Source organism: Brachycentrus maculatus, unplaced genomic scaffold, assembly GCF_059751285.1.
Source record: "Brachycentrus maculatus isolate JH-2025_06_01 unplaced genomic scaffold, ASM5975128v1 h1tg000315l, whole genome shotgun sequence".
NCBI classification, from domain to species: domain Eukaryota; kingdom Metazoa; phylum Arthropoda; class Insecta; order Trichoptera; family Brachycentridae; genus Brachycentrus; species Brachycentrus maculatus.
This window is the reverse complement of record NW_028281064.1, coordinates 685811-699563: the sequence shown is the minus strand read 5'-3', so window position 1 is coordinate 699563 and position 13753 is coordinate 685811. Positions and strand designations below refer to the sequence as shown.

Genomic DNA, 13753 nt, shown 5'->3' with positions numbered 1-13753 from the left:
GGGGTCATCGGTTTTCTGATATTTCGCAAAAATAGTTGACATTTAACGTGGGGCTGTGTTGATTGAATTAACATTATAAATATTGTTGAAAAATGTAGACAGAAAGAATAATGCAATGTGATTGTGATGTATCAAAATATGTTTTGGGTTAATATCACTTATGATAAAAACCATTATAAAATAACTGTTTCATTACATACATAATCCAATTCAAATAAATTGAAGTAATATGAAATGCACCGCAAAAAGTTTAAAAGTGTAATTGTTTTCATTGCGTTTTTTGCAGCGATGGTTATATGAGTACGAGTATTAACAGTTAATAACGGAATTTCAACATCAATTTGAAAATAATATAATATTCACTGTTTATTCGTTTTGTGAAGCATTGTCGATTCCTTGCCAATCCTTGCAAAGTAAAATTAGCTGTCATATTATAAAACAACCACCATATAGTTTTTTCCACTTTTGTTTTATTTGACCGAATTTCGTCGTTATCCACTTATCACAGTCTTATGTTCTGATGACCAGTCTGATGATATCGATAACGATGAAACTCGGTCACTGTTCAACAAAAATAAATTTGAAATAGCTATAAAGTTGTTGTTTTATTAAATAAATTGCAGTTCCATTATTGACCCTTTTATTTGACGAATGTATGCAAGATCCGAGCGTATTCTTCATATATTTTAATATATAAAAAAATGTAAAAATATGCAGAAAAATCTAGATTTGATAAAAAAAAATTGGACACACTCAAAATGGTATAATTTGACCATCATCTATTTTCCAACATTTTGAGTGTGTCCAAATTTAAAAAATCTGGATTATTTCCACTTCTGAGCTATTTTTTTATCTCAACATGGATTTTTTTAAAGGAATAACCCGCAAAGCCTCTATAAGAGGCTTTTTTGGAGGTAGCATAGTAAGGATAGGGAAGGTTTATGTGAAAGATACATCACAAATACATAGACCAATTGAAAATAAATATTTCTTGACTTTATTTTTCACTTGTCGGTAATCGAACCCGCGACGCCAGTTTCGCAGTCAAGCATCTACCCAACTACGCTACAGCGCCTGCCAGATGAAGAAGAATATGAAAGCTGGGCATTTAAAGGGTTTACGACCTGTCATACGCTGGTCAACAAAACCTATGACAGCTGTAAACCCTCTAAATGCTCAGACTTTCATACTCTTCTTCATCTATGTTGAGGTGTTAGAGATAATTGATGCCAGCGTTGAAGTAATTGTCTGGAATTTCGCCTAGTAAAGGGTCAAATAGCAGAGGTAGATGCATACTGAGCAGCGTTAGTGGGTGGTACGAGCGCGCATTACGGAGGTGTTAATTTATTCAATAATTCGAGGTATTTAAACTCGAATTAAGAGGCATTTCTCGGTATCGGGTGTCGCAGCCCTGGCGCGTCGTGCCGTCCCGTGTTTGAACAAGCCGGAATTAGAGTCCATTAGAACACGGCGTACAAAGTGTTCCCGGACAAGTGGCGTGTTTGCGCTGGGACCTACCGTGCCCGGGAACCAGTTAATGGAGGCGGGCACCGCTATCGAATGTCAAAAGCGGAGCGGCGGTGTACAAATACGCGCCGTGGCGCGGAGCCACCCGCACCACCGGCATCCGCGCGGGAACTGAACGCGCCGGGACACGGATTCCGATGAAACCTATCGCACATTCCATTTGAAAATATACAAATTTACAGACAAACAAAAAGAAATTCGAAAATGGAATCAGCGTTCGCTTTGTAAAGCTTCATTATTTTATATTTACTGTAATAGTACAAGTACTAGCTTAAGTAGAGGTTAAGTGAATAATTCGTTCCGAAGGTTTTCGTTAAGTCGAAAAATCGTGTAAATCGAAAAAAAAAACGATAAATTTGTGATTTTTTAATACATTTATGATATGAACATATAATATGCACTAGTTTTATATAGTTGTATATAGAACATATCGCTCACTCCTTTCAAAAACGTCATTTATCAAAAAATCGTCAATTTTCAGTTGTGCATATTTTCGGAATGTCCAGAAAATGTACTGTATCTCAGCAAAAACGGCATATTTTTAACTGAATATATAGCTGCTACAGGGCAGATAGTGTTGTTTTTGCATTTTGAAGAAAAGGTATTGTTTAATTATTTTTTTTAAATATACTAAATATTTTTCAAATGGAGAAAAAACATTCAGGTGTTGCCTAAAATGATCTGTTCCAGAGTAAAAGGTTGAATAAGTGGCTTGATATTTATTTTTAATACATTTTATTATATTTTTAAACATAAAAAACGATCTTGAGAAAAATCAAGTTTTTTGATATATGACGTTGTTTAAAGGAGTGAGCGAAATGACATAAACATTTTATAAAATACAATTTAAAAAATTAAAAGTTTGAGCAAAACAGAATTTTTTTAAACAGGATACTAAAAGTAAAAAGTAATTTAATCAAATATATATTCATCTAAATATGCATAATATTAAAAACAAGATTATAAATTTAAAAAATTGAATCACTGTTATAGTACCTACCTATTAAAAAGTAGCTATCTATTTTAAAGTACCTACCAATTTTAACGTACCCACCTATTGTAAGGGACCCAGTATTCTAACCCTTATCCGCACCCAATCGTGCATAGGGCACTGCATCGTATTGACGCAATGTTATCTTGATGGTTAATTATATGAAGGCAAGGTGATCACTATTGCGCTACAGGGACCAGTCCAGAGTAATATTAAATAAAAATTAGAGTGTAAAATTACTTCTCACCCCCTCCCCCCCCCCAGCCTGGGAATCGAACCTGGGACCTCCAGCACGGTAGCTAAACACGCTGACCATTACACCACGGAGGCGGACAAATGTACCCAATGTAATCAATTTATTTTTTACGGAATATTAAGGCAGGGTTGCTGGATCATTAGTAATATGTAGTTAAAAATCCGAAAAAATAATAATAATGCCGAAAAAATCCAAGTCAGATTATAAATCAGAACTGAAAACCGAGCACCGCCGTGAATTTCAGCTTTATTTTATAAATATCTTTCACTGAAATATTTGGGTAGTATATCCAAAATTAAACAAGGTTATTTGATTGAATTCTACTTTTATTTAAATATATATAATGATGTATATTCTGACGCGTTTCGCCTTATTAAGACATTATCAAAATGACTAAAAATATTTGCAAAATCTCCTTATATACAAAAAATAATTGCTATTATTAAAAATTACTAGGTCTAGGGGTACATATAATGTTGGGTATTTCAGTGGGTAATGTGGATTTCTATGTTTCACTTAGACAGTTGTCTATATTTAGCCTTTTTTGTTTTCAAGTCACACATAATACATTAGCAAGATGTATACTTATCATTTCATCACCATCGGCGGTAGCAAAAGCGTCAAATCATAGCGAATCTACATGACGAGCATCAACTCAATTCTCTAGGCAGGTGTTGGGCTAGTGTTGCCTGTCATAAGTCTGTAAACGGTTTCGGTTTGGCTTTCTGAAGCGACAGACAAATCCCACCTTCCTATTGTCTGCAGCCTGTACTCTGCATTCCTTCCACCCAACCAACGTACGTACTAAATATTAAATGTAAAATGCATACCTCATACAAAATTCTCCATTTTAAATTTAAGTTTTACTTAGTAAATACCACAATTTCTTAAAATCTACTGCGACACTCATTTCGATGCATTCCGCATCATTTTCAAACACCGGTATACGGTGTTTGAAAATGATCCGGAATGTATCAAAACACGGAAAAATTTAATTAAAAATTGATAGATTTTACCACAAAGTGACGAATATATTATGAAATAAAATATTCGTCACTTTGTGTACTATACTTTGTGTTAAATACTCCTAGATAAACTTCACAGGAATCAAATATGTATTAAGTCAAGAGCAAGCATCTCTTCTATTTTGTTTTCAAAATAAGGATTTTTTAAAATAACTTCGTTACATTTCTATTTTTCTAACATATCGCTCACTCCTTTCAACAACGTCAACGTGCATTTTTTCGGAATGCCCAGTAAACTTAATATATCCCAGCAAAAGCAGCATATTTTAAACTTAATATCTACCCGCTACAGGGCAGAAAGAGTTGTTTTTGCATTTTGAAGAAAAGGATTTGTTTAATTATTTTTTTTAAATATCCTAAATATTTTTCAAATGGAAAAAACCTTCAGGTTGTACCTAAAAAGATCTGTGGCACAGTAAAAAGTTCAACAAGTGGCTTGATATTTATTTTTAATACATTTTATTATATTCTTAAACTTTAAAAACGATCTCCTGAAAAATCAAGTTTTTTTTATTTATTATTGACGAATAGATAAGCAGACAACACACATACATAGATATAATGTTGGAGGACCTAGGCTCGATTCCCAGAGGGGGTAAAAAAAATATTAGTGTTTTTTCACTCTGATATTTATATAATATTGGATTAAATCATAGTAACTTTAAACATAAAATATAAACACATTTGTGGGTAGGATTATGCTACAAAACTTATTATGTTGAAGTCTAATTAAGGCCATGATAAACGGTGTTGCATAAACCGTAGCTAGATTTTAGAGTCATTTGTACTTTAGGTTATTTGAAAAAAAAACATCCAAATAATTATACAGGAAAGAGCGGAAGAAATTTCAAATATTCTTCAAGGATAATATTCCTTGTGCTAGTATTTATAGATTAGTGTCAAGGATTCCACCTTTTATCAGAGTACTAAAATAAAATATACGAATTCCTCGCATCCAATAAACATTTCATTTTCCCTAAAATATCAGGTGTTGATTCACGGAAGAGCGGCTCAAAAAGTATCATTTACACTTTTTTATAGATGAGCTTCGTCATCGCACTGTTCTCGGAATGATCGCTTATGGGGGATATAAAATGTATTAATATTATAAGGTTTTAGCGCGGATAAAATGGCAACGTGCGCCGTGCGCGAGGGAGCGGACGGCCACCCCAAAGGCGGCCATAAATTATTATCTTAATGGTCAATTTGTTGCGTCCCTGCCATATCCAGGTATGGACTATCATCAGCAGATGTATTGCAAACAGGGCTGCCACAAAACTAGTCATATAAGAGACAAAAAATACTTGGTTTCAGTATAAATGATCAAATAATTGTGGAGGTCTGCACCAAAGTGTTACATTTCCAATATTGCACGAATAGTCCTTTAAATGCAAATCTGTTCTGTTTACAGTATTCTATTGAAATCTTTATTAAAGTTGCGACAAAACGTGACCAATCCTGTTTTAAACCAATATGAAATCATTAAATCGCACCAAAACGTAACAATTTTACAAGCTAGAATTCCTGAGTACTTAAAATCATTTATAATGGAAATGTAACGTTTTGGTGAGCACCTCCAAAATTACAATATTGTTTGTTGATAATAATATGAATTGATAAAAACAAGGTCGACATGGGAGTAGGATCAGGTAAGGAGTTTGGTGAAGTAAAGGATCTAAGAAAGGGGTGATAAAATGGACACTAAAGATTCTATTTGCAAATATTTTTTGTCTCATATATTTCTTTAAAATCAAATAATCTTTGACTAATTGACATCTCAGCGGAGACGAAGAAGAATATGAAAGTCTGATTATTAACAGAGCTTATGACATGTCGTAGGCTGGTTAGGTGATCATTTTATACACGTGTAACATTTACCAATTCTATCCATGATTGACAACCACACTACTTTGTTTTTGGAACCCCTAGATATATTGATCAATCTCGTATCTATGTCGGTCATATTTAGGTCGTAAGCCTTGTAAATGCCTAGACTTCCATATTCTTCTTCATCTTTGTTAAGTTGACAAAAACGTAAAAAACAACTCCAAAGTAGAGATAATCAAGATTTATGATCAAGTATTTGGATTTAAATAAATATAAGAGTAAAAAATCGCATATATTCATTTTGAACCCCCTGGGAATCGAACCCAGGACGTCCAGCCCAATTGTCTAACGTGCTGAATCTACAGGCCGTAAAGAAGTAATGAAGAAATAATATTTCAAGTGTACGTTACAACTAATATTACTTTTACGTTTGCAGTCAGCGGGAATAGAACTTATGGTGATATTTTCTCAGTCGATCTTTTCATCCAACTGCGCCATATTGCCTGTATTTTTTTTTACCAAACTTTGAAATTGGCACCCTTAATGCATTCTAACCATGCGACTCCCAACCGATTACAATTGAATTAAAAGATGTCAGCTAGCTACGTTTTATTTGACAGGATTAAATTAAAAACCATAACAGACAGCTGTGTCTAATAAAATGAGCACTTAAAAGTTTAAGCTCGGCGTGAAAGCTTTTTGGGATTATTTAATTTCAATTTGTTATAAAAGGATTTGTTTCCGGTTCTGAAACACCTGTCGTGTCTAATTCTATTTCAGCCCATATGAAACACTTGACTATAAGGATTGAACTTAACGCAACCTTTTTTTTTCAATTCTCGCTTATGTATTTTTTTTTTCTATAATCGTAAAGACTCGACAATATCAACAACAAAACAATTCCAAAGGATGAAGGGTGAAAAAAAAAATTTTAAAACAATATGAAGATATGTGTGTGTATAGAATAAAATAACAACTATGTTGTAATTTCCACATGAATTTTATTTAACACGCAACCGGGATTCGTCGTAACCGACATCATCAGACTGTTCTGATGATAACTGGTCTGGTCCAACCATTCTGATAACGTCGGTTACGACGAGACCCGGTTGCTGGTCAAATAAAATTTATGTGGAAAAAGAAATGTCAGTACCAAACACAAATGTATGTATTTGGTAAGGAATTGGAATAATCGGTGGTATGAATGAGGAGATGCTTGATATGGAAAAAGCGAAGATTGTTCGCAAATACGAACTGAAATGGTGTGGCATTCTATTCACTCTGCCTACCCCTGTGGAGAAGCGGGGTGATGGTAAGTTGGATTGTTAAAAAGATAGTTTTAAAATTTATATTAAGGTTGGTACTTCCTAAAACACATAATTGATTTGTTTAATATCAATTTAAAAAATCATACAATTTTTCGTTTAAGTTGGTAGACGCAAGTCTATTAAAGTCTAATTTTATTTATTGTAATGCAAAAAAACACCTTCGTTTTTGCATCATTTTTTAATATCTAATTTCGTGTATCATTTTTTATGTATAACTTTAAATGGTATTATGCATACATTTTTTATATATCCATCGTATTCAAAGTAACTCATCCTGAAACCGAAACACGCGTGTAGGGGACCCGAACGATGCATGGATCAGGATGGTAGGACGATGGGTAGGTATGCTGTGTGTAGCCTTATTCGGCCCGCTAACTCGATTAATGCTATTTCATTCGGGGATAACATTATTTCCGGAAAGGGGTGATTACTGATTACAGCTGAGGGATGATGCGCTGAAGGGTCGTGAACTGAATATCAAAGAGATGAGAAATATTCGTTTACAAGATAAAGTCGTTAACATTCCTCGGGGAGAAGCCGTCCAAATAGTTTTGGAAAAGGATTTTGATTGTACATCTTAATGTTTGGAGATCAAACAAAATTCAGAGCAAATTATTCGTTACATTTATATAAAAATCATGTGTAATTAATTTGTGTGTGAAATTCACAACTACTAGTAATTCAATAGTGCATATTCTTGCTTTGGGTTATTGAGTATCATCCATGAGTTTTTCGGGTTTCTTCTAGATGTCTTTCGAGAAAGATCTATGGCGGTTGCCTGGTTCACAATATTTTCAGGTCCTCTCGTTATATGTGCCCATACCATTTCCTTCCCTCTATGATGTCTGTTGCAAGCAGGTCTCCACATTATATATATATATATATATATATATATATATATATATATATATATATATATATATATATATATATATATATATATATATATATATATATGTAATAAAATAACTAGGTACCTACCTATACATTTTATTAAGTACTTACAAATAGTACCTACACAAAACAGTTCCACCACCAGATGTCGCATGCGTCGCACAGAATTAAAGAATAGATAGATAGAAAAAATGTTATAAAGATAAATTAAGAATAAACTTTAATTATAAACTTTAATTACAAAGCAACATATTGTTTATTTTATTCATATACACCCACTTTACATATTATTTACACCCAATTTATAAAGAAAAATATTACCACGTATATATATATATATATATATATATATATATATATATATATATATATATATATATATATATATATATATATATATATGTAGGTACATACATATGACGATAAAATTATATTTTCCTCTTTTTACAATTACTGACAAAACGAATCAACAAACTTACTATACTCTGTAAATAAATACTCTTCAAACAGAGCGCCAGTACCAATACTGAAGTTTAGAAGCGAAACAAAGAATTTTAAAAATAATTTATAGGACATTTTAACAGTAAGACAAATTTCATTCGTAAAAAATATACCATTATTTGAAAAGTAAGACAATGGCATCATGCTACTAAAATGAATAACGAAATAAGACACTAATTATGTATCAATGTCAGTGTCAGTAATACAAACTCCATCCAATAAAAAATACATCGAAAAAATATTTTAAAATTTCATTAAACCCTTTTTTACATCTCATTTTTGTAATATGGACTCGCAAATGAATATATGCGATTCTATAAGCTACAAGGGGTAAGCAACATAACCTCAAGCATTTTATATACATTAAATTTAACAATTGCTTACATATTCCCTGAACTTGATATTCATCCAACTTTGACAGTAATCCATAAATAATACTAGATTGGTACATAAATTAATTTAAAAATGCGTTTAATTTTATTGCTCTATTTTGTATGGAAATAATACTTGCTCCATTGCAATCCGTGAATGGGAAGAACCAAAAAAATCAGCGACCCAGAAACGCATTCAAAACCAGGGTCGCAAAATTTACATCGGAAGTGTCCCTTTGTGGCAGAGTGAATTATTTATTTATACATACAAAAAGGATACCACGTGTCAATGTGGTCTTTCTTCTCCAGGACCAATTGTAGGGCGGTCGCAATATTTATTAGAAGGTTATCATACAATGCATTAGTACGTACATCTGCTCTTAACCCCAAATAATAGGGTTGCCCACAGTTGACGAATGAAAAAATATACGAAATTAAATGTATAAAAAAATGCAATTAGACGTGGAAGAAAAGTCATTGCAAGGTCTTTTATCTCTATCTCAACATGATGTTGCATTATTTAAAAATACATTTATTTTTTTAAATCTTCATTACGCAATAAACAAAATGGTCAATGAATAAAAAATCACAAAATCAAAATACACAAGTTTATACATTATTTTGTTATGTGATTAAAAAAACATTTATTATTTCTAATAGCTTTCTTCATACTCATCACAAAAATGTGATTTGAAAATTTATTATTTCTAATTTGCGTACCTTATACTTATTGTACGAAAAGCGATTTAAAAAAAGAACCTCTATTCTTGCAAGCATGCGTAGCTTTGACATTCATCACATGATATGTGTTTTGAAAAAGAACTTTAATATAAGTATCTAGTTTGTGTCGTTCTTATTGTACGAAATGTGATTTAAAAAAAAAGAACTTCTATTCTTGCTAGAATGCGTAGCTTTCATACTCATCACACAAAATGCGATTTAAAAAAACAACTTCTCTTCTTGCTAGTATGCGTAGCTTTCATACTCATACAAAATGCGATTTAAAAATAATAATTTTATTCTTCCTAGTTTGCGTAGCTTGAAAGCTACTTATCACACGCAACGTGATTATCACACGCAACGTGATTTAAAAAAATAAATACTATCATTTCCAGTTTACGTAGCTTTATACTTATTGTACGAAAGGTGATTTAAAAAAAGAACCTTATTCTTGCTAATATGCGTGGCTTTCATACTCATCACTCAAAATGTGATTTGAAAAATGAACTTCTATTCTTTCTAGTATGCGTAGCTTCATACTCATCACACAAAATGTGATTTGAAAAAAGAACTTATCTTCTTTCTTATTTATGAATATTTTATTATAAAATACAAATTGTTATCTTAAAATATATTTTTGTCACCCCTAATATAATACCAGTAAAGTAAGGCAACCGATTCGCTTGTTAATTGATTCACCATAACGTTATCATAACATTACCCCTATTTCATTCTAAACTAGGTTATATTATATAATGGTAAATTGTCATGCAATAACGACGCGCTTCTGGGAAGATTTAAAAGCTTTCGGAATATTGCAGAAATACTAAGAATTACATGAACAAACGTGAAATAATTTTTGATACGATTATGTTTCAAATTACACGGATTAAGAAAACTAAGCATACTAGCAATAATAGTTGTTTGTTTTTCAAATCACATTTCTTGAGATAAGTATAAAACAACGCGAACTAAAAAGACTAGAAGTTCTTTTTTCAAATCACATTTCATGAGATTAGTATAAAGTTATACAAACTAGAAAGAATAGAAGTTCTTTTTTCAAATCACATTTCGTGAGATAAGCATAAAGCTTGGCAAACTATAAAGAATAGAAATTCTTTTTTCAAATCACATTTCATGATATTAGTATAAAGCTACGCAAACTAGAAAGGATAGAAGTTCTTTTTTCGAATCACATTTCATGAGATTAGTATAAAGCTACGCAAACTAGAAAGGATAGGAGTTCTTTTTTTTAAATCAATTTTCGTGAGATAAGTATAAAGCTACGCAAACAAGAAAGGATAGAAGTTCTTTCTTCAAATCACATTTCATGAGATTAGTATAAAGCTACGCAAACTATAAAGGATAGAAGTTCTTTTTTCAAATCATATTTCGTGAGATAGGTATTAAGCTACGCAAACAAGAAAGAATAGAAGTTCTTTTTTCAAATCACATTTCGTGTGATGAGTATGGAAGCTACGTGCAAATGTACATACTAGAAATAATAGAAGTCCTTTTTTTAAATCACATTTCGTGTGATGAGTATGAAGCTACGCAAAGTAGAAAGAATAGAAGTTCTTCTTTAAATCACAATTCGTACAATAAGTATGAGGCTACGCATTTTATAATCTCAATATAAGTATTTATGTGATAATAAAGCGATGTGTTTACAAGTAAGTCGGCAATAAAGCAATAAAACCTTGTAGGATAAACTTTATTGGATCCTTACAGTGTAGGTTTTATTAAACATATTAATTTGTAGAGCAAACAGTATTCATGTTTTCAGGAACTCACTTTATGATGATGGTTTATCAACATGTTATCTTGCATACACACATCATTAAAAACGGGATTAAAAACACAAGTTATATACCTTTTTAGCACATAGTTCGTTTTTGTTCGTCCACCTCCGTAGTGTAACGTCAGCACGCTCGGCTACCGTTCTGGAGGTCCCGAGCTCGATTCCCAGGAGGGTCAAATAAATATGAGTGTTTTTTTCACTATAATATTTATTCCATATAACCCTGGACTGACCTGACCTTTCCTTCATGTGTTAACAACTATCAAGATAACACTGCGTTTGTATGATGCAGTGCCCTATGCACCATCGGGTGCGGATAGGGCTTTGAATGAATGAATTAGCACATATGTATTTGAAACGTTTATTTGAGCCTTCGTTGCAGGCGGAACGATTGAATTTTTTCTGCATTTACAAAATTTAAGTACATATTATAAAGAATTTAAAAAAAAGTTCAACAGTACCTAATAAAAAAAGTTCGTAAACGTGATAGTGGACGCATAAATGAGAAGAAAAAAAAACCTAAACTTTAAGGGCTTTAAAAAGCTTGAACTCTGAAATTTTTTACGTAAATGGCGCTTTACAAATTATCCAAATTATTATTATTATTATTAACATTAATAGAGAGCTTAGATAGTAGTTTAGGACAGTCAATTGAACTAAACCAATAATTACTAAGATGTAACCCATGTAGAAGAAAGAAGTGATAAAATACATACATCACCCGGATCATACTTTCGTAAATTCGCGGGTAGAAAAAGACCACGGGTCGCAATTTGTTGGTCCATCAAGTAACTCTTAATTACTCTCTTGTTAATGTTACAAGTTATAGATATACAGTATAACTATTGTATTATTACCATAAAATAACCAAACCAATCATAACAAAGATGTAACCCATGAAGAAGAAAGAACGTGCCAAAATATATCACCCGGATAAAACTTTCGTATATTCGCGGGTCGAAAATGACCACTGGTCTCAATTTGTATAGATATAAATACAGTTTATTTATTGAAACCTCTTATAGCCTTTGATAATCTTACAAAATGGAGTAGGTAGAATTATTATGCCTCTCCCGAGAGTAAGGAGAGGCAGTAACGACTAAAAAGCATTCCAGAGCTACCGACATTATCATTGCATCTCTTTTAGCATTCCGCAATCAATTTGCCTCCAATCGCTTGTACCAAAGTGTAGGTACACTCGTTTAACGCGCAGGATTACCATGATTTACGAATAAAATGGGACAGCGTTAATTCAACCATGGAAAATATATTTTAGGCTGAGATCTCAAAGTTAATTCAGAGATTCAGAACGCAAAAGCTGCGCTAGGGGCTGGACATGTTTTCCGGCGCTTTTTTGTGGAATAAGTATATATATTGCAATTTCACTTTTTTTTATAAGTATATGGAATATTTATGGAAAATATCTTTTTATCATTTTTTTCAATTCTTACCTTTCAATCTCTCAAGAATTTTTTTTTTTCAATATTTAAAAGATATTTCAAGTAAAAAATCAATTGCGTCAAATTTTACCTGGGTTCAAAGAAAATTAAGTTGCGATTTATCGTATATTGGACCTTTAGGAGATAAAATTGATTAATTTTATCAATTGATTCGGGAATCACCTTGTGGTAATATATTTCCTATTTTAATTTTAATTTCACTTGGTAAATACTACTTTTTCAAACACCGGTATTTGAAAATAACGTGTAATGCAGCGAGACACGCGTCACAATAAATTTTTAGAAAAAGTGGTACCTACCAAGTGAAATTCAAATCTAATTATCTCTTTTGTATGATAAGGACTCTTCTGTATCTGTGTCGAGATATCAATCTCAAAATTATTTACTTGGAATTTCCTGTTGCTTATCAACACTCTCAGAATGGACTTTCCCGATTATTTTTTAAAAAAGTATTTAATAGCTACTTAAATTTGAGATATATTTTAATATTAAAGGGATATCGAGCGATTTTTTATAGTCACCCCATGAATTCGAACTCCTCAAGGCAATATATCTACTGATTGTCCGTAACAAGACCCCCAGGGAACAATTATTTCTGATCACGTGGAACTATCTCCCTTTTGGCAATTGATTTCTCTTAACACCTACCTGCATAAAAATTTAAAAAGTTATGAATATTGAATACGAAAAAGAAGAATCAATTAGTTTAAATCAACTTTGATCACAAAAATATGTATTGAAAAACTTCATTCCTTTTAATTCAATAGTGTATTATTCAATTTTGCAGCCATTTAGCAACAAGCGGAGAGAGTAAAAATCTATATAAGTAAATAAAATTATTAACCTTCGTTTACAACATTTTGAGTGTGTCCAAATACTTCATAATTCAGGATTTTCTCTACTTAAGAGTTATTTCTTACATTTTTGACATCTCAACATAGATGAAGAAGAATATGGAAGTCTGGGTATTTACAGGGCTTACAACCGTCATAGGCTGGTTTAAGTGATCACTTTACACACGTACGTTACAATGTTACATTTACTAATTCTAT

The 13753-nt window shown here is 32.0% G+C and overlaps 1 long non-coding RNA gene across 1 annotated transcript in view; it reads right to left on the bottom strand.

The window, feature by feature from the left end:
- The window catches only part of LOC148304460 (uncharacterized), a 364266-nt gene that overhangs the window by 297863 nt on the left and 52650 nt on the right, over positions 1–13753 (bottom strand). The window lies entirely within an intron of this gene.